At 37.5% G+C, this 21,648-nt stretch overlaps 1 protein-coding gene across 1 annotated transcript in view; it reads right to left on the reverse strand.

Annotated features, from left to right (window-relative positions):
- raraa (retinoic acid receptor, alpha a) overlaps positions 1 to 21,648 on the reverse strand; it is a 163,627-nt gene that overhangs the window by 95,448 nt on the left and 46,531 nt on the right. Inside the window, exon 2 of the mRNA XM_079596331.1 lies at positions 2,484 to 2,540. The gene's annotated coding sequence lies outside the window, so the exon portion shown is untranslated. The remainder of the gene's footprint in view (positions 1 to 2,483; positions 2,541 to 21,648) is intronic.

Below are 21,648 nucleotides of genomic sequence, written 5' to 3' on the forward strand. Positions count from 1 at the left end.
GGCACACAACAATCACAATACTTGATCATATAACAAAATTAAGCAATTCTAAAACTGTATGATTCATAATTGCACAATATCAAGGGTGTATACATGACTAGTAATCGACTGATATATATTTTTCAATAAGTCTGTCTTCTTAAGTTCTTGGACAAATAAAAAGACACCCCTCAAACATGAATCTCACAAAAATTTTGCAAATCTGCATGTGTTCAGTAAGCAACACTGCAACATGATTATTTTTTTTATTGCGAGTACAATGGGATCATAACTGGTAACAGAATACAACCCTCAAAACTTTGCTTGCATTCCAGTTCACTCATCACACTGGAAATAGAAAGTCCAGCTTATTGTGGGATACAGTCTCTCAGACAGAGCGCTCTGTTGTGTATATCTACTGCACATTTTGTTATGTGTATTAGGTCATTTTGGAATTGTATGCATACAGGAAAACTAGAACACCGAGAGCAGTACATACTGCAGAAATAGTATGAGTAGTATAGTGGTTAGATATTCTGTTACAGCGCAGCAGAGACAAATATGAGTATTCACAAAGGGCTAGTCTGCATGGCCCAATGCTTTCAGTATGTTTAAAACTTTCCGTAGTAAAAAATTGTGCTATAAAACTATAGGTGTGACCAGGGCTGTTCTAAGGATTTGGCTTAGAGTGTTTGGAGTGTATGGAGTAGCATATCAAAATATTTCTGCCAACATGAGTGTACGCCATCCCCATCACACATCTTTAGAGACCACCACCACTCCTGGTGGCAGATATCCTATCCTACATTCAGAGACAAGGGCAAAAAATTTGAAAGCTAGAGTTTTTGAAAGCTAAACCTTGTGGGAAAAGAAGTTTAAGATTAATTAAGATTAAACTTGCGTTTAATTCTATTGAATGTGCATTGTACTGTACTTCAAATAGTGTACACTAGAGAAACTGTACTTGCAGATAATATAATAGATATATAACATTAATAGGGCTGTTAAAATCAACACATGAATTTTGCGATTTGCGAAGTTATTCAATTTAAAGCGTTTAAAATATTTAACGCAATTAACACAACGTCCATTTTTTTTGTCATATTTTGGCTGCCCTACAGTATATGATCACTCTATCATTCATTCAAGTGATTAAAAAAACGAACTTCCGCACATAATTCACATTGAATTCCCTATCAGTCAGTCACCTGTGACGTTATGTCAGTGACTGACGAATGGAGATCTCGCCTGAGAGCCCAATCACCTTTGAGTGCTTACAAAACAAGCCGATGGACATTGGTGAGTGAGTTTTGCATCGTGAACCACTCCCCAGGGCAGGGTCGTACACAGTCGTCCACTGCCCCTCTGGCCTCATCGGCTGAGGTGCCCTTCTCGCCCCCCTCCCATCCCCTCCCTCAACCCCCGAAGGATTCCCATAAAAGCATTCTGTTATCATTCCGCTAAAGATCCACTGATTCCACTGATTTTCCCACTCGCTCCGCAGCATCACTCACAGTCTGTGCCCGCTCTCTGGAGAGTGGAGACGACATTTCCAGAATGTCTTCCAATTGACAGATAGATTACAAATTACAATCCACATTACAGACAGTGGTTGATTTGCGGAATTAGTAATTTGGTAGTTTGTTGTTTTATTTCTATCAGTAATGTTTTGCTCCTGATCTTCTAATAGTTCTAACAACTTGTACAAAATATACATGTTCTTGGAAGATAATTAGAATTTCTTGTCTTACTGTACCTGTTCTGATCTCATATAAATAACACCAAATATGCTGTCGTCGGCACACTTTGTTGACAACAAAAAAAACAAAAAACAATGCCTTCACAAAAAACAAGGCAGAATGAGAAAGGGAGGCTTTTTGAAACAAGGCAGACAGTTGGAAAAAAGTGGAGACTTGATTTTATCCTTTGGGAATTAATTGGATTGGGAATAGTAGGTGTTACCAAAGAAACACAAGCATTGTCAAAACACAAGCTAATCTCTAAAACATAAGCATTGTCATGAGGAGGAAGAAACTGATGTACATTTCATAAATCTGACTGTTCAAAAAACCATAGGAAGTCTGATGCTTAGGGGATGCATCTTTGTCACAAGCTAGAGACAGAATCACAGCGTTTTTTCTTTCTTTCTCCAGGACAATGAAATTACTCAAACATAAAACAAAAGCAACTCTAGAGTGGCTAAAGACCAAAAAGCTTGTCCTGGAGTGGCCTACACCTCACTACAACTGAGTATTACAATGTTAATACATCATTGCTTTTAATTGCTGCCAATTGGGTGCTATATGGGAGAATAATGTATTATTTTAGATTTTATGTAAATGTACAATACTGAAAAACCCATTGACTTTGGGACGATAGAACCGAAGGATCAAAAATGCTAACTCGTTTCCAGGTTTTAGAAGTCACCTCCTGCAGCACATCGTGGGCCTACAAGTATAATGTTAAAAGGTATTTTCTGCATGTGAGTAAGACTGTATTCATACCTGGTTCATTGTGTTTGTCTTGTGAGGGGTCAATCCTTACAGATCACATGTTTGTTACTAGGGAAGAAAAGGAGAAAGCATTAGTTTCCCTTTGGAAATAAATAAAACAAATTATATAGTTTTAAATTCTCAATTGATTCTTTCAGACAAGATTAAATGGATACTTTCTCTTGAGTCTCCTGTTGAAAAGAACCCAGTGATCTCATGTGTAGCCTCAATCGTCAACTCATATCTCACAAATGCGTCAAACTGTAGGCTACTCAGAATATGTCAAGATACCAATGTCTGCAATCAAAACTCAGAGATCTCAATATGAGCTCAAATTCTTCACATCAAATTATTCCAGTTTCAAAGGCTTTTCCAAAATGTATGTCACCTTATTTTAGGCAAATTCAATAGAGCCCTGACATGCATCCTTCTATGCCATAATACATTGTTACTAACTCAGTTAGCAAATCCTAACTCAGTTAACAAATGGCAGACACATAGAAGAACTATACATTTTATTCAATACAAAAATAATTTGATTAAAATAGATTGATCAAAACAGTTCAATCTAATTGTCAACTAAAGTTATACCCAAATGTGTTTTTATTCTTACTTAAGTTAGCTTAGCAACATGCTAAAGCCAACCTCTACTGAAGTCAATTGTAAGTCAAGTCTTCTGTGCGCTTTGTGTGACGCACTATTTCTACTTACCTGAGGTTTCCGCCTACGTGCACAGCATTTCAAATCAGTCAGTTTTCATTTCAGTTAGCAAGTGTGCCTATGAAGACAGTGAACAGCAAGACAACTCACTAGGTTTTGGGACAGAGTTCAAATGTGTTTGCGCATGTATGAGAAAGAAATGTTTGGAGAAGGAGACAAAAGCAAGGCAGTTAGGAAAGGAAGAGGTAGGGGAAAAAGGGAGAGGAAGGGGGCTGGGGGGAAAGAAAAACAGGACAAGGTCCATTTTTCATCCCTCCTCCCTTGTAGCATTCATTCATCCATCCCCTCTAGTCTGACACAAGCTGAGAGACTAATGTCCATTGTGTCTGAGTGTGTGCGTGAGTCTAGCATGTTGCTTTGTCTGAGCTGAGTTCTTCTCATTCGCAAAGACAGACTCTGTTAAAAACCTAGCGAGCTGCCTCACTGCCTGCATAGTCTTCTGTGGCAGCATCCTCATTGAAATGAGATCTAATATGTTACTGATTTGAAATGCTTTACAGCTCCACACACACAACACAGCTTAGCGTGGAACAGATATCTCACAATTGTAGACATTTCGGTAACAATGTGCACAAGGCATGAACATATTAAAGCATTATATCTATAAAAAGGCATTATAATATTTGCAGATTCATCTTTAATTGGTTGTGTGTCATGTGTTTTAATGCATTGTACCTTCAAAATAGATACATAACATTAATAGGGCTGTCAAAATCAACTTTTTCTGTGGGTAACACTTTATTTTATATACAGTTACTATAGTAATAACTATAAATTATTATATTACTATAACTGACCCTAAACCAAACCAAACCATAATCCTATAGTAAGTACATGTAGTTATATTACTAAGTTCTTATAATTACAGTGTAACAAAGACACCTTAAAATAAAGTGTAACCCATAAGTGTTACAATTATTATAACTGTGGTTACATTTATTTGTGAGACCATGCAATGCATTATAAGGTGAATTACAAGGCATAATTAATGCATTAAAAATACTTTTATACTGGCTCTTACTATTTCAGTAAAATTAAGTTTATTTACAATTGACATTGTTTTCCCTTTATCCGCCATCTTGGATCTTGGAGTCTTTCGCAATGCATTCTGGGATTGTATTCAAATCAGTCTCTCCAAAAGACACATGCGAGGCTGCTTTTGAATCTCAATCTTAATCAACGAGATGTTCCATTGCGTAGAAACTAATAGCAGAGCTCTACTCAACAATCTACATGATGCAAGGTATCATTTATGCTCAAACGGTGCAGGGTGAGATGCAAGAAATGTTCTACAAGCAGAGGCTGAATGTTAAAGTGATTTTACAATGATTAAAGTGGTTTTAGTCCTTTTTGCCTTAAAAGGCTAGGCTGACAAGCCAGATCCACATCAAGATGTTGGGTCTGGGAACAAACCATTGGCAGGGCTCAATCCGAGGGGCGGGATAAACGGTTATCTTTCAAATTCCCTCTGCACACAGTAGGATAGCGCTACAACCAACCAGAGCAACGAAGAAGGTGACGTAGTCAGAGCCACTATGCATGTGTTTTCCCACCAGCGGAGCTTGGCAAAACTACGAAGACATCTTCCTTTTTTTAAAATGACTTCAGTGCCATTCTTTGTTCTTTTCTCAAAGAAAAGCTTAACTCCAAGTCTTCCAGAGTCGCGGCCAAATCCGATTCGAAAGACCGCTGTTCGCCAGCAGCAGCAGCCATACATTTTCAAGTAGCAGGGAATTAAAGCGTGGAACTGTCGCAACTCTGCTATCATTATGTTAAGCCTGCCCACCGACTCTATACACGATGTGATTGAACGTTTGGTTTTTCCAGCTCCAAGCCAATGGAGAGTTGCTAGACGTAACTGGCAGCAAAATCAAATTTGCTGCCGCTAGGGTGCGTCTAGATTTCTAGGCCATTAAAATGACTCTTAGTGGTACAAAACACTGCAACAAACCTCTATAGTCTTATTTAGTACTTGGCTTATTTGCTAAAACAAAATATGTTTGGCATTCCAATGGGAAAAGTAGAAACTGTACAAAAATTGGCCTATTAAATGATCTTTAGTCCTACAGGTGTGTGAGAGAGACGGACAGAAGCGCATTTGTGAGATAAACAATGAGTGAATTGACTGTGTGCTGAAGCATTATACAGCATTCAGCACTAGCCAAGTCCATCAAATCCCTCACACACACACACACAGAGAGAGAGAGAGAGAGAGAGAGAGAGAGAGAGGGAGAATAATGTAGGTCAGAATAATACATCAGCTCACAGTCAATTATACACTGCGTGTGTTTACTTGCTGCTGGTTTTATGTGTGGGCGGACAGCAGGAGTTGAACATGTGCTCGAACACGTGTGTGTGTGTTTGTTTTTATGTGTGTGTGTGTATATGTGTGTGTGTGTGGAAGGGGGGGGGGGGGGGGGGTAAACTCTATGATATGGGGACAAAATGTCCCCGCAGAGATGGCAATATCCAAAATCCATTTCCTTGTGGGGACATTTTTTGGTCCCATGAGGAACACAGCTTATAAACAGCTTATAAATCATAAGTGATGCTTTTTGAAAATGCAGAAAGTTTTCTGTGATGGGTAGGTTTATGGGATAATATAAACAGTTTTGTACAGTATAAAAATCATTATGTCTAATGAAACTCCCCATAAAACGTGTGTGTGTATGTGTGTGTGTGTGTGTGTGTGTGTGTGTGTGTGTGTGTGTGTGTGTGTGTGCGTGCGTGTGTGTGTGTGTGTGTGTGTGTGCGCGTGTGTGCGTGTGTGTGTGTGTGTGTGTGTGTGTGTGTGTGTGTGTGTCAATGCCAGTTGTGAACATGTGGTTTAGATTCAGTGAGCTGGCTGTACTGCTGGCGTCTCTCCAGAGGGAAAGACCTTCACAAACACACGTTTCTTTAGTTTACTGCCTATTCTTTCTCTTCCCTGACACTCCTCTGTCAGCGCCATCAATCCATCCATCACCGCTGTGAATGGATAGGAAGCAAGAGTGACAAATAAAATCTCTTAAATATCTCAATTGTTTCAAATGGAGACTTCTGCATTTCAGATATTTCTCCTGAAAACACAAACGTGTATTTCTCTATGGCAGCCATTCCACAATATTTAAGTATTCTGATGATATAGCCTTTTTTTTTTTTTCAAGCAACATATACAAAAGATTTTGAAACAAAGTGCAGATAAAGTGAAGATGCAGGGTGCAGGTAAAAAAAATCCAGTATTTCATTAGGTCTTACGTGCTCGTCTGAAGTTTTGGAGTGACAATCACAGTCATTTGCAGAAGTTGAAAGTTCCCAGATTACAGTCATTCACCATAGTTATCCGACTACACAATATCATTTCATCATCACACTGTCCATTTCCCCTTCAAAGACTCTGAGAGTGCTGTATTTTATGAAAGGGATTACTATATACAGTTGTGGTCAGAATTATTGGCACCCCTGGTAAAATTTTTGCTCTTTCATTATTTTATTTTTGTTGCAAAAATCTAACTTTCATTGGAGTAAAACAATTGAAAGTGGAGGGTAAACACATTATGAAATAAAGGCTTTTCTCCAAAAGACTTAGATTATTGGCACCCTTTCATTAAATACTTTTTGCAACCTCCTTTTGGCAAAATAACTGCTCCGAGTTTTGTCCTATTGAGTTTGGAAAACACCTGACAAGAGATCAGAGACCATTCCCACATACAGAATCTCTCCAGATCCATCTGATTCCCAGCTCCATTTACATTTGAAAGGCAGGCAACACAGCACTGGTCTGAAACGGTCACATTGGCCTCAGGCCAGCAGGCCATCCTTACTGTCAAACCATGAATTTTGATGAAAAATTATGAAACCAATCTCTTTTGGATTAATGTTCACTGATTAATAATTTACAATAAGACCAAAAACCATGTTATAAAGTAAAAAAGGTCAGTTTTGATTGCACGGTGATGTGTACAAATGATTGTGCTGATTATTATCGGAGACTCTCATCTGGTTCTGTTCCATGCAACAATTTCATCTCATCTGGACAATTCCTCAATTTCTCCTTTACCTCTGTTTTTTGCATGCTGTTTTTCAGCTCTGTAAAAAGCTTTCCATTAGCCTGATACTGTACACAGCCATCAATCCACTCTTAATCTGTTTACACACACACACACACACAAAAACATGCCTCTACCTTCATTTTTGCAAAACTCCAACCTATACATAAAGTTCCCTGCAGTTTCCTGCACTGAAATGAACACTCAATGCAGTAAAATGGCAACAATTCTTTTTCATTTTCACACAAATTATGGCTAATTAAGACTTATTTTCAATTGGTTTCTTGCATAATACTATGATATGGTCTACTTTTAGTGCATGATTTGTAAACTAATACATTTTGACTTGGCTTGTCTGACATAAATTTGCTCGGTAGCTCACCTGGTACAGCATTGCACTTGAGATAAGAGAGCTAAAAAAAACCTAACATTTTTACCTCACGTAACCTTTTGTTAACCTTATTGGTTAGGTTTAGTTTGGGGTCTAGTGTAGGTGGTAGCTACATTCAAAAAACTGTAGAGCATTAACCTTTAAGCGTCACTCACTGGACATTTATTTTCCAAACTGCCGTGATGCGTACAACAACCAATGTAATAAAACGTTGCCAGATTCATGTTCATCTGCTTTGGATAAAATTGAACGTGCTTTTTGCACCACTAACTGAACATTTCACTCTTTTTTAAGTTCTGCAAAACGTGTAATTTTTCCACAAGCACGTATTTCCAATGAGTCTCAGATGGCATTGTTGGTTGCCAATAAAGATTTGCTTGTTTATGTCTAAAGTCAACTTGGATTTTTTTCGTAGATAAAATAGATCATTAGTATGGTGCCTTTAAAACCGGTCTGAAAGCTGTTTCCTCAGGAGGTGCCTTCATACAAAAACTCTGTCTGTGAAGTCATTGACTAACTGGGCAGGAAGGCAGCTGCCTTAGGTGTCGGACATAACTGTCTCTCAACCCCTCCAGCGAAGAGCTGAACAATTACCTCTCCATCACACACACAACACACACTGACAGACCAATGATTCCGGGGTCACCATGTGTGGCATTCTCCAGAATAATGACCATTCTGATCTACCTATTTGATAATGGTCATGAGAAAACATTTGCATAATATGTGGGTGTCTGTGTGCGCATTTGACAACAGCAGATTTCTCTGAAATACTGATAGCTGTGCTCTATGTAGATTTGACATTTGTCTATTTCTATGAGTGTGTTTAAGTCTAAATCACCAGCCCACACTAATGGTGTCAGGGTTTGGGGTGAGGTCCTGACTATGATGACCAGAGGTTGCCCTGCACACTCACTGCATGAACATTAGTTCTGCATAAAGCACCACATTAAGCAGACCATCCTATGAAAATACACACACACAGGTCATTAAGAGCTGGAGAAAGCAAAAGAAACGATAAATGGACATTTAATGATGCTTACGAACAAGACAAGAAGATATTAAAGAACTATGCAAGTGTTTTTTTGTCATGATGCGAAATTTTTTAAATCACAGTAATTTTGGCTTAAAAATTAATATCGTATCATGGGGCCTCTGGTGATTCCAATCCCTGATTAAATGTAATTTCCAAGGACGATAGCTATAATCCATTTTAAGTTTTTCTCAGTGGAGAACATTAGCAGCAATAAATCTAAGAAGTTAACTTTCGCATGACCCTTTAATTGAGGATAAAAATAGGTCTTTTAGACCAGAGTTAAATAAACTTTAAAAATGTTTACTGGCTTGTTCGCATCCATAAGATGTTTTGAAAGGAATCATTATGTCACGGATGTCTAAACACTGTAAAGGTTTGTGTACTGTAAGGACCCTTTCACATGACTCGCATCAACTTTGCCCGATGCGCTGAACTCATCAGCATCAGTTACTGCATCACACAAAAGAAGAAAGACAGCACTTACAGTACAAAGAGTTCCAACTTTAACCCTGTCTTATGAATTTAAGAGTACAAAGCAAAAAAGTTTTTTTAGAACTGGTCAAACTTTATGCTGTTAAAACAGTAGCGTACATGCATTGAAGTCCAGAGTTCGAGTTTGAAGTCAACTCACTGAATGGAACACAGTCACTGGAAACTTTTGCATTGCCTACATCAACTTTACTCAAAAAAACAAATTAATTTACATTTCATAATTAACACAGAAATGAAAGAGAGCAAGACGTGGAGGAACCCCCAAAATGATCTATAACTACAAGTACTGGAAGTCCAAAAATATGTTCTCAACCAGTTTAACTGTCCATGTGCATTTATTACAGAAAACTGTAGAACAGAAAAGCATTTAGAAGAAGAGCATTATTCGCAGAAACCATTAACACGTCTAGAATGCAACAGAATGCAAAACATTCCAACAATCAAATCAATCCTTTGGTAGTATTGTGTGAGTATTGACAGAACGCATTAGGCAGATGAATGGACAGTGAATGCACTGTAGTCATGCTCTAGGGAAAGAGTGTTTGTTGGATTGATGGGTCAATAACCACTACACTCTAAGGCATCATTAGTCCCAATTCTCGGCAATTCTGCCTGTAACAGCATCCTCTTGGGCCATTCGTTAAGATAAACCAATCAGCTTCCAGCTCCGCGGATGACTTTAATCCATTACCTCTCCAAATACAAACCAAAGCTGAAAATATTAGTCTGATGGTTTATATTAAATGCATCTGTTCTTGGATATCATTGAATAGGACTTCGGTATAAGTGAAGGTATATAACTGTGACGTAACATTTACATAACATTTCACAAAAACAGATTTTTTCAGTCTGTGAGTGTACTACCAACACCAATCCGCAGCACTTTAAACGTGTCTGTTGTAGTTCAAAGCCATAGTACAGCATGCAATGTCTCAGATGCATTTATCTGAGTGTGTATGTGAGGGAGACCTGGTAAAAGCAGGTGGGCTGTGACCGATGACCCACCAGAAGACAAATGCTTTTAGCAGGAGGGCTGCTGACATTTATGTTTCATGTGGTAATGGACGATGACCCTCGGGGTCAAGGGTCAACCTTGCTGAGTCATTCCAGCACAGTGGACAGCAGCTGAAACTTGAGCCAATCAAAACAGAGCGTGCCGCCAACATGCACAGCACTGAGCCGTAGAGAACAACACTGAGCCAACAAAACAACATATGAAGAGTTCAGATGCAAAAGCTGCTTAACGCCAGCTTTAAGAGATAATAATAGTAAGCAAATAAGAAAATGAGATAATAATAGTAAGCAAATGCTCTCCGCACATAGTGTAAGTTTATCAAATACTTTCGCTTCAAATCCACTAAATCCAACCTTAGCCCAATCAGAAATACCAGTTAGTTGGCAGAAATCGCTAAAAGCACTTCCTGAACAGGAAGTCGCTCGTGTTATTCGTTGTTGTCAATTCTGAGGATTCTGATTGGCTTGCATGGCTTTATCCTTCTCCCTACACTGCCACCCATAGGTTTGGCATAGTTTTGATGGCGCTCGACGGAGTATTTATGCGGGTTGATGTAAATTACAACTTTTTTGAAAACAATGTTGTGTGCACGATAAAATTATTGAAAATGAAGGGGGGGAATATTTGTTTTTTTTAAATACCCGGCTATGTGTAAATGTGGCCAAAGAACATGAGAAACACTTGGGTATATATACAGATGGTACTCAACCAGAATACGACTTTAAAATTGTGGGTGTGTATTTGCTGCCTTTGACCGCTAAGAGGCGCTACAATCGCAGACTTTGAAAAGTGTCAGTTTATTCTTTCTATTGCGTAATCTGCCGCCGCGCCGCGGCTCATTGAGAGTGTTTCAAATCTGGTAACAGATCAATTCAAGTGAAACATGTAGTTAAACGAATTCATAATCACAAGACTGAAATTAAATGTAATACATTTAATAATGAAAACATTTCAACACAAAACATTACAATAGAAAAATATTAGGCTACATCAATGAGGCTTTGCAAGAGCAACGTCTTATCAGCGGACCGACGATAGCGCAGTGGACAACGCAACAGCACAAACTTCACGGAGCTTCAAGCGATGCGAGATCGAATCTCATAGCTGACGGCGTTAAATGTTTTACCATTTTTTTGTTAATTACCATTGAATTGACTAAAGTGACATTTTTTAAAAAATAAGGCATTTTAATAATTCTAATAACCCTTTCATTGCCATTAAAGTGAAATGACTGAAAACATATGTGCCTGATTAAAAATTATAACATGTTAGACTGACTTGGAGGTTTTTGCATCTGAACTCTTCATATGTTTTGACATGTTATTGGGTGGGGGTGGGGGGTATGGACTTAACCACGATAATGAGGCTGAGAGAAAGACAATGAGGAAGAAAGACAGACAGAACAAAAAAAGAATTTGGCACTAACAGGGACAAATACAGAATGAAGAGGAGAAAGAGAGATACCAGCCTTGAAAAAAAGAGAAGGTAGCCTGAAACACTGCTAACACACAGAGAGACAGAGAGAGAAAGCCAGTAGAGAGGGTTATGTAATATCCACAAAACACTGAGGCAGTGTGATCAAAGGCTTGTGGTGCAGAATGAGGCCTGAGGCTCACACACCATTAGACAGACGGTTTTCATAACATCATCTATAAGAGTGAATTACCTCAGAAACATATACATATTGGACAACCCATTTCAACCCAACAGTTTCTCCAAGACAGAAATGTGATTCAGTGTGACTACACATTAGAACAGTGGTTATCATCTGGTGGGTCACTACCCAAAAAATGGTCCCACATTCTTTTCTGTTCGGGTTGAAAGGGTAGCAGGGATGGTAAATGCAAATAACCATATATTCATAGTTAGGATAACAGAATTAATGGCCTTATCAACGAGCCTATAAAGGGGAGGGAAAATGCTTGCCATATTATTCATTGTTGACGTTGAAGGTTATGCATCTAATGAAACTATACAATTTTCATCTGTCACTTGGTGGAAAACAAAATCAAGATCACAACCTGGAAAGAATGCGTGACATGCCATTATTCTCAAAAACCATGAAGAAAATTACACAAACAACATACTCTCATGGCTCTATTTTATGAATTTGTACGATCTCATTCACAAATGTGCATACGATCTGCTTACGCCCCAGTGACGAATATGTTTAGGGGAAGACTCTCATTCTTTGTTTTTTGTTTCTGTACAAATCACATTGTACGATTTCATAAAAAATCACCATTATAGTAAAGTTTGCATGCGAGTTGGAAATGTATACACAGCATTAAATACAGATGCAGTTACAATGAAGATACACATGATTTGTGCAGGACACGTTTAAAAATCAACCACATTTTTGTGCTTGGTTTTAATTATATTTTTGATTTTGTACATGCTTTCAGTATTGGCACTGTGTTGGATCCTGATTTAAAATCTGGGTCCAGAAACAAAAGATTACAGTGTGAATTCATAGATTATAAGGGATGATTTGCAAGGTCCAAGAAAAACCCAAGGATTTACCAAAGGGATGATCCGTTATGTGAACAAAGGTCACAGATTTAGGCACTAGTAGACCAATTTTTGTGCTTTTGGAAATTAAATTCACAGTATTGAAACTGATCCTCTCCTTCAACACCCAAAAAAACTGATCCTGCACATTCCTCTCTGTCAAATGCTCCCTTAGAGCTTTCCTTATAGTGTGCAGGCACTGCACAACAAATTGAGACTTTTACAGAAGTCTGCCGTTTCTCAGACTTGTTCAGAAATCTAACTGTGGAGTTTCAGAAGAGATCCCAACAATGTCTCAAACTGCACAGTTTTGCCAAGACACCGAAGTCTCCAAATCCAAAGTCAGAGATCTTAATATGAACACTTAATGAGAACATAAAGCTTTATGAAACATGCAACATGCAACAAGTGCAACCACTAAGCAATAAAATCATAGACTGGAAAGCCACACAACTGAGGAGTGGATACACACTCTCATGTGTGTGGGATTTATGATGATCAGATGCCTTTTCATACTGTTGAAGAAAGTGAATTTAATAAAATGACAAGTTTCCAGACCATTAAAGTCTTTTTCAGCTTTCCAGAGATGACTCACAGATCTTGGAAATAAAAAGCAAAGTTTCTATCTACACCAAAGAAAGGCTTGCTGTTTCAAAGTATTGCGCAAAAACACTTTTATTTGAAATACAATGCTCCTCTTTATACTGACCCATAGTGTTCCAAAGGAGTGTAGACACCTTGACTCTCTCATGCTTTCAAAACATAACATCTTAACATCTGAATGAACCAATGGCATGAGTTTGGGGCAGGACTATCTTTTTCTTTCGGACCAATGGCAAATTCATCAAACATTCATTATTTGAGATTGCTTGTTTGGCACCACAAAAATGACACTTTACCTTTACCCTTTACATTTGCTTCCAAATATTCAAATTTCACATCAGTAGGACCGGTCATGTGAGCACTAATCTGACATCATCGACATCAAACCTGGTGCAACACATCTTGTGTTTGAATATGTGCAAGCATGAGAATTAAAAGTTACCATAAACAAGATTTTCAGCAAACTATTCATTTACATATGTTCCTCAAATAAAGCTATTGTATTGATTTAAGAGATTTTGAATATAGTGCATGAGTCATTTAAACCACTTTTATGATATGTTTATGGTGCTTTGTTGTTGTTTTTGGAGCTTGGGAGTCCCTGGGAACTTATGTTGTATAGAAAAGACAAACTAGGCTCATTGTAAAAAAATTAAAATATATATATATATATTTTTTAAAATAATAATATACTGCTTCTTGCACGTTTCATCGCAACATTTCTAAAGTTTCACAATGTCCAGTGAGTGGCACTAAAAATTGCATTCAATTGTCCTCAAAACAGGTTAATAGCAACAATTTACCTGGGTTGTTGTACATATTGTGACGGTTTGGAAATTAAATGTCTGGTGAGTGGTGCTAAAATGTTAATGCTCTATCACATTTGAAAATAACGTAGCACCTATACTAAACCCTAAACCTAATCGATAGTGTGTTAACAATAGCAAACATGATAGAAAAAATACATGTGCTGTAGCAACCATTCCATTTAGCTTGTTTCAGCAAGTTTTTGAGCTCTTTAATCAAATGTTGTAAGTCATGTTTTATGGAACTCATACCTAAGCATGCATTGCAAGTGCAATGCCAAAGCCATTAATATGTAACTGGTTATGTGATGCAAACATCAACATGTACAGTATTAGGGTAAAAGTGTTTTGAGGTCCTAACATAGTATTGTGCAAGGAACAGTGCAAACAATACGTATTTATTAATTTATAATCTGCCCCTCATCTGCCCCTGCATTCATTATTTGTTTAAATATGAATACAACATTTTATTATTTTACTGCAACTAGTGTTTATTGCACAAGGAAACTGCAGTGAATTATATTTTGGTGTTTTGAAAAATTATCTTTTTGTGTTTCACAGAAGAAAAGAAAAAGAAAATCAAATGGGCCTGGAAGAATGTGAGGGTGTTTAAATGATGATAGAATTTATACAACTTTTTTTTACAATTTCTGGTAACACTTTATATTGATGGTCCCTTTTGAACATCCTGTTGACAAAGTAACGTTGCTCCTATGTGTCATCTAACTCTCAGAGAATTAGGAGACTGTCTGCTTAATATCTGCTAACTCTTTATTGTGATGCTCCCCCAACACACATTCTACTGACTATAAGTAACTTTGCAACTACATGACCTTAACCCTACCTAATACTCGACTAACACTCTAATGAGAGTTAGTATGTAGGTGTAACGTTACTTATAGTCAATAGAATGTGTTAAAGGGACCATCGAATTAAAGTGAAACCCAATTTCTTTAAGATTAAAGCATTATAATGGTTGCTCACACACAAACACACACAGAACTCACACACTTCATCACTTTAGGCTTACAGAACAATGAATTGTGTGTTACGGCTGCTTCCCGCCACTGATCTGTGCTTCGCTTGAAGTAAAGACTAGTGGTAACTCACAGCGTTAAAGGCTAAACTAACCAAACCAGATCGCATGTGACAGCAGGAAAAATGAAGATAGCGCTCTCTGTCCCTCTGTGAGACCTGTCTCAGGCACATGTGTTTTTATTTAGTGACGATCTTCAGACAGACCTCTGGGTCTCGGGGTCATCAATCAAATGTCTTTCAATCCAAACAGAAAAGCAGATGAGAGACAAAGGGAGGAGACGGAGGGGGTGGCGGAAGGAGGGATTGGGAGTTGACCTGGGTCCAAAACCCTCGATAAATCAGGACCAAACAATAACAAGCGCTGCTTTATGTGGCCGGGATAATTCATCAACTCAGCACGAGCTGAGACTGGCCCGCTCAAGCCACTGTGGGAAGATGGGATGTTGCTTATCTGAAAGATGAGTGTGTGTGTGTGTGTGTGTGTGTGTGTGTGTGTGTGTGTGTGTGTGTGTGTGTGTGTGTGTGTGTGTGTGTGTGTGTGTGTGTGTGCGTGTGCGTGTGCGTGTGCGTGCGTGCGTGTGTGTGTGTGTGTGTGTGTGTGTGTGCGTGCATTTGTGCGTGCGTGTGTTGTTGTTTACACTCAAGTCTTCTTCAAAGGAATCAAACAAGTAGCCAAAATAGCGACATTGGCCATAAAGTTGACTCAGATCTTTTTTTTTGGTCCATTTTAGGCTTCTCTGTCAACTCCATTTCACTCACATTAATGTTTTGGAAATCTAGACCATGACCATTATATTAAATAAGTTATTTATTACTTATAAATAACTTGTTACACTTTATTTCGATAGTCCACTTTAGACATTCTACTATAAGTAACTTTGTAACTACATGTCAATTAACTCTCATTAGAAAGTAGACTGCTAGGTTAGGGTTAGAATAAGTTGACATGTATTTGTTACTTATAGTCAGAAGAATGTCTGTTAGGGGAAGGTCGAAAATAAAGTGTCAGCAGATAATAAGCAGACAGGGTTCAGAAAGCTCTCAGATCGAATAATAAAAAAAACATCTTAATTTGTGGTCTTACGGGTTTGGAACGAAATGAGGGTGAGTAATTAATGACATAATTTTCATTTTTGGGTGAACTAACCCTTTAAGTGGACCAAAATATGAAAAAGAACCAGTTCTCATTACAACACTGTCTCTAGTCATAAATATAAAAAGTCAAAGATCTCACGTGAGCCTTTTTAATTGTAGTGTTGATTAGTCCATTTTCCATTCACACTTTTAATTTAGTCCATTAAATATTATATTCATTATTATCCTAACACTTCTTGTTTCCCTAGTGGAAAATAAATATACTAAAGTGTATTTGAAATACATGTATTTTATGCTAAGTAGTTTACAAATATATTTACATATGTATGTAGGTACTTACTATAAATACCCTGCAAATGTACTTTTGGAATACTAAATTAATATACTTATAGTCTTCTAAATTGGAACAATTAATTTTGTACTTAATGCACTTTAGTACAAAAAAGTTTTGGTTCAGCAAAGTTTTGATCATGTTTATAATTTAAAGTCCTTAGAAATTTGTGTATCAAATATAATAAAGTAAGCTTTATAGGGTTAAAGCCAAGTTTTCTGATATTAGACATATTCATGCCGCACACACACTGCTGGTAAAGTGGTCTCCTGAGAGTCCTGACAGGGTGGGATTGAAAGTCTATGAGTGTGGACATGGAGCGAGCAATCAATAGAGACCCATTACGCAGAGGTGTGTGTGTGACTGAACGCAGGGTTGGGAAAGTGCTTATTTGAGTCCACATCAATATTTTTCATCCTTTCTCAATACCATGTCCTCTCTCTCTCTATCTTTCTCTGTTTAGTTTTCCTCACATGACAGACCCTCCTCTTTAATTCTCCTCTCATTTTCTTCCATAGTCTTTCCTTGTCACGCCACTCTCTGCTTATACCTGTGAATTGAATTCTCATGATGAAACTTTACATCTTTCTAATTTGATTGAGATTAGCAAAAACACTAAGCCTAAGAAATCATCGGCATTGGACAGAAATTATGCTTACAGTTTTTACCAACTGTTTACACACAAAATCTTTTCATGTCACACGATTTTTGAAACCTCTCACTCAAAATGCAAAACTACACACCAAATCTCCAAAACCATAAGCTATTTCTCAGCCTTTGACTCAGTTTTCAATTGCATAAAACACTTTTTTCAAAACACTACACACAAATTCTCGACCTAAAACACAAAAATCTAATGGGAAGTGACTTGCTTTCCTTTTCCAAACACAACCAATCAAAATGCGGCACTTATTCACCAGGCCACACACACACTCCTCACATGTGCAAACACTACAGTAATTGCTGATCACACAATCACTGCTTTACTGTAGTATAGAGGCCTATGAATACAGTAGGTCACAGGTCAGATTACCTGTTTTGAACAATGGATCCTTGGGACCCCCAAGGACCACACACACACAACAATTGTGTTCTTTACTGTATTCTAGAATATTTTTTTGGTTTACATATGTTTATGGTTTTGTTGTATGCTACTGTAAACAACAGTAATGTTAAATATTTTCTGTTTCTACACTGCATTGGTGTTTCCAGTGTAGATCATTCATAAGGTTTACAGTTACTTGTTACCCCTCTCAGCAGATTACTGTCACTGTAGAACATTACATTGAAATGTAGATATAAGCCTATGAAAGACCAAAGAGCTTTAGATTTAGAACAACAGTGTTTGCATGATATATCCAAAAATGTACTATTATGTAAGAAGTGTTTGCCATTTGATGCAAATGCTTCATTCTGACATGTGTTTATGGCATTTTGAATGCAGTGTTACATTTTGAAGGAGATGTGAGGCAATTTGCATTTTGTGTGTGCAGTTTTGGGAATTGTGTGTAGAGTTTTGAAAAAAGGAGACATAGTTTTGAAAACGTGTGTAAGCAGCAGTTGGAAAAAACTGTAATTGGTTCAAAGTTAAATAAGTCGATAAACACATAACCTCATATAAAGACAAAGTATCTCAAATATTGTCACATAATGCTCCTTCCACAAAATGAGTATCGTTTGTGTCCACAACACTTGATGAAGTGCATTAAAATCATTTTAGCAAACTTTATTGCAAGCTTAAATACATTTATTCAAAATTAATTTGAAACTTATTGCAATACAAATTATGATATATAAAACAGAAAAAAAACTATAATAGTAAGTATATTAATGATACTAAAACAACACATAAAATCATCATATTTTTATGTGAAGATGTATTTTTTTCTTCAAAATATGTAAATATATGAATAGCCAGTCAAATATTAAAAATGATATGAACATGCCACGTGTTCTACTCTCATCTACCAAGCAGTTTTTTTCATGATTGAAAGGATTTGTCAAACATAACACATCCTGGCAGATAAAAAATAGACAAAAACAGAGTTATTGTTTATAGAAATAATATATATTTTACCTGATGCTGATAATTTGCTTGAGAATGACTCAGAAGTGTTTTACACTATTAAAGTGAAGCTTTACCATAATATGGTAACTAACTGTGTTATGTCCAAACGCTGCATGTCTTGTTCTCCATGAGCTCAATCTGTTAAAGATAACGCTGCATAATTGTAAAGTGAAGATAACCCTTGACCTTTGATCTGTGGCACTCTGGTATTTGAGCCTCATAGAGATCATATCAGAAGTTTTTAAGGTTATTTTGCTGTAGTTCCTTGTAGGCTGTAGTTCAGTTCAGTTTTTTCATACTAGATTAAAAAAAATTTTAACTAGACCACCCCCAAGGTATGATACTCAGGTCTCTATATGACTTATTCTATATAATTATTCATCCATTTTATTGTCCACCAGTTGAAAATCAAGTCTCATCTCACAAGATAGCAGCCAGCATGAGGGAGTTTCTGTGGATTTTTACCGTCATTCCAGTGAGGGACATGTATCATGCTTGCGCTGACATTTCAAGCTCAATGTGAGATTGTGCTGCATCCATGGAAGGGATGGTCAAGATATCCACCGAATGCTGCCGTATTCTCCTTTTACAAGATGCTATTAGAAATTTCCTCTATTACAATTTGTATGCAACATCTGAAATGGGGCAGTGCAACAACCAGTCTCAGTCTCTGGCCTAATGGATGCAAAACAAGAGCAACAAACAAGAAAGTGAAATAAAAAGGGACCTTTTCCCTAAAAGCAAAACAAACTGGTTCTGGAAAGCCTGAAATTTGTTTGATCGGATTCAAACCTCAGTGGTTTATGATGCCTTCACTCAATTGCAACACACTTTCTGACTGCGTGGACTGAATTTCAAATGGCTCTTTGCTGTCTTAAGTCAGTAAATAAACTGAACAAAGGTCTTTTTATGGAAGCTTTACACAGCAAGACTGAATCCACAGATCTGATCTGTTGACCATATCCAATTTTTTGTCCCATCTGTTTGCAATCACTAAAGACTATCCAAGTGTGTTTACAGTATAGCGCTGCACTGCTCAAATGGATCTGCACTTCCACGCTTTTAGTACGTCATGCAGAGTTGGGAAACAAGAATTGATTATTTATAATTGGTTCCTTTTTCCCCCCAAAAAATTATGCAACCCAATGATGTTTGGTTCCATTAACAGACAACCAAATTATGTTTAGTTTCGCCAATGTGGATCGTATTAAAGTACTCTAACAGTGTCTCTTGCACTTCTAGTGAATCTGTCCTTCAACACAATAGAAGTCTTTCTATTTTGTTGTACTGTACTTGCTTGTTGCAAACCGCAACAAACATAGAGAGCAACTAGGGTAGTCCAAATGATTAATCTCCATCTCAAATTAATGAATTATCTGAGAGGTTTTAAGAGGTTTTAACTTAAAGTCATTACTTTTGCCATGTCAAACATAGAATAAACCAAGAACTGTTACTCTAACTGTTACCATGCACAGTGTAAAAACGCCCTTAGTCGGCTGAAGACCTAAATTTGGTTTGAAGATGTTAAACATACCAAGCACAATGTTCTCTCATTCCTGATTTCTACCCATAGACCCTCCCCTCTAAGAAATCAGGACAGAAGTGGTCAAAAGTGGACAAAAGAGATTAAAACACCAGGTGTAAACGGGAATGTGTCTCTCTCATCGCATGAAGGCGGCTTTCTACTGCTTGCAAATGGAATCTTTAGAGGTGACAGTGGATTGGCATTTATTTGTTGCCACCTAAGCGTGATTACATACATTAAATGCTTAAATGCATTTTATAGAATCAGCAAATTTTCAAAAAAAAAAAATCGGACAAAATAACAATGTAAAAGGATTGTCAAGATATGAGACACTTCCGGTTTCCCTTTTTGTCAATACTTTTATTGCTCGCCATGGCAACACCATTTGAGATATCTAACATCTGTTCACAATTTAACATCTTCAATGTCAGAAAGTTTGGTGTGAATCGTATGAATTCCCTATGAGCAGTAGATATGAGTTCCCTAGCCTACTTCTACATCAGAGGTTCCCAAACATATTCCTGGAACACCCCCTTTTTCATGTTTAATGGAACATGCACATTTTGCATGTCTCCTTTGTCTGACACATCCATTTCAGGTCTTGGAGTCTATACTAATAAAATGATGACCTGGACCTGTCCTGACGCTCCAGGAATGTGGTTGGGAACCCCTGCTCTACATCATTGCCTCTTTAGCCCCGCCCACTGATTCGCACATGTCACGAGACAGACACAAACACAGGATCACTCCAGCAACAAAACGATAGAGATGCCATGATAGAAATCACAGGATATTTTGAAGTGCCAGGTTGTGGAAAAACACAGTTTTTGCAGTGCCATCCTTATTATCCTAACATCCTAAGAAAGCATGGATAAACTTTATTTTTAGAGAAGATCACGTCAGTAAGACACTGTTCGCTTGTTCGCTTCATTTTACTGAGGGTTACTTTTTAAACAAGACACTGTACGATGCAGGTTTTTCAACGACAGAAAATAAAAGATGATGCAATTCCAACTACATTGGATCCAACAGTAATGTCGCAACACACAAGTGTGAGTTTCTCTTTACCATGTGCCACTATTGCTTTGTCTGATACATTTTTTTTATATGTACTGAGTATTTATCCTCTGAAACCCCTCATCTCCCCCAGCTTCCCCTGGGTATTTATGCATGACTATTTATACAGCAGCAGCATGTCTTACATTCGCACAGCAGCGTGTCTGTGTGTCAAGTCCATACTTGCTCTGCAGCAGCAGCATAGCAGATTTAGTCCACCAAGACCAAATACATTAACATTGCTATATTCAATAACTTGTGTTGGATTGCGTTGAGTTATCTGAGTGCTAAATGCTTATTTTTGGACCAGAATGAGCTAACTAAATCAGTTGCATAACATTTTTTTTTTCAATCTGGATTTAAGCGGAGAAAGTGGCCCAAATCTAATGCATAACAATAAATATATATATATATATATATATCCCAGACTCTGTGATATTTGGGCAACTAATTAATCACATT

The sequence above is a fragment of the Phoxinus phoxinus genome, assembly GCF_949152265.1.
Source record: "Phoxinus phoxinus genome assembly, chromosome: 21".
NCBI lineage: Eukaryota > Metazoa > Chordata > Actinopteri > Cypriniformes > Leuciscidae > Phoxinus > Phoxinus phoxinus.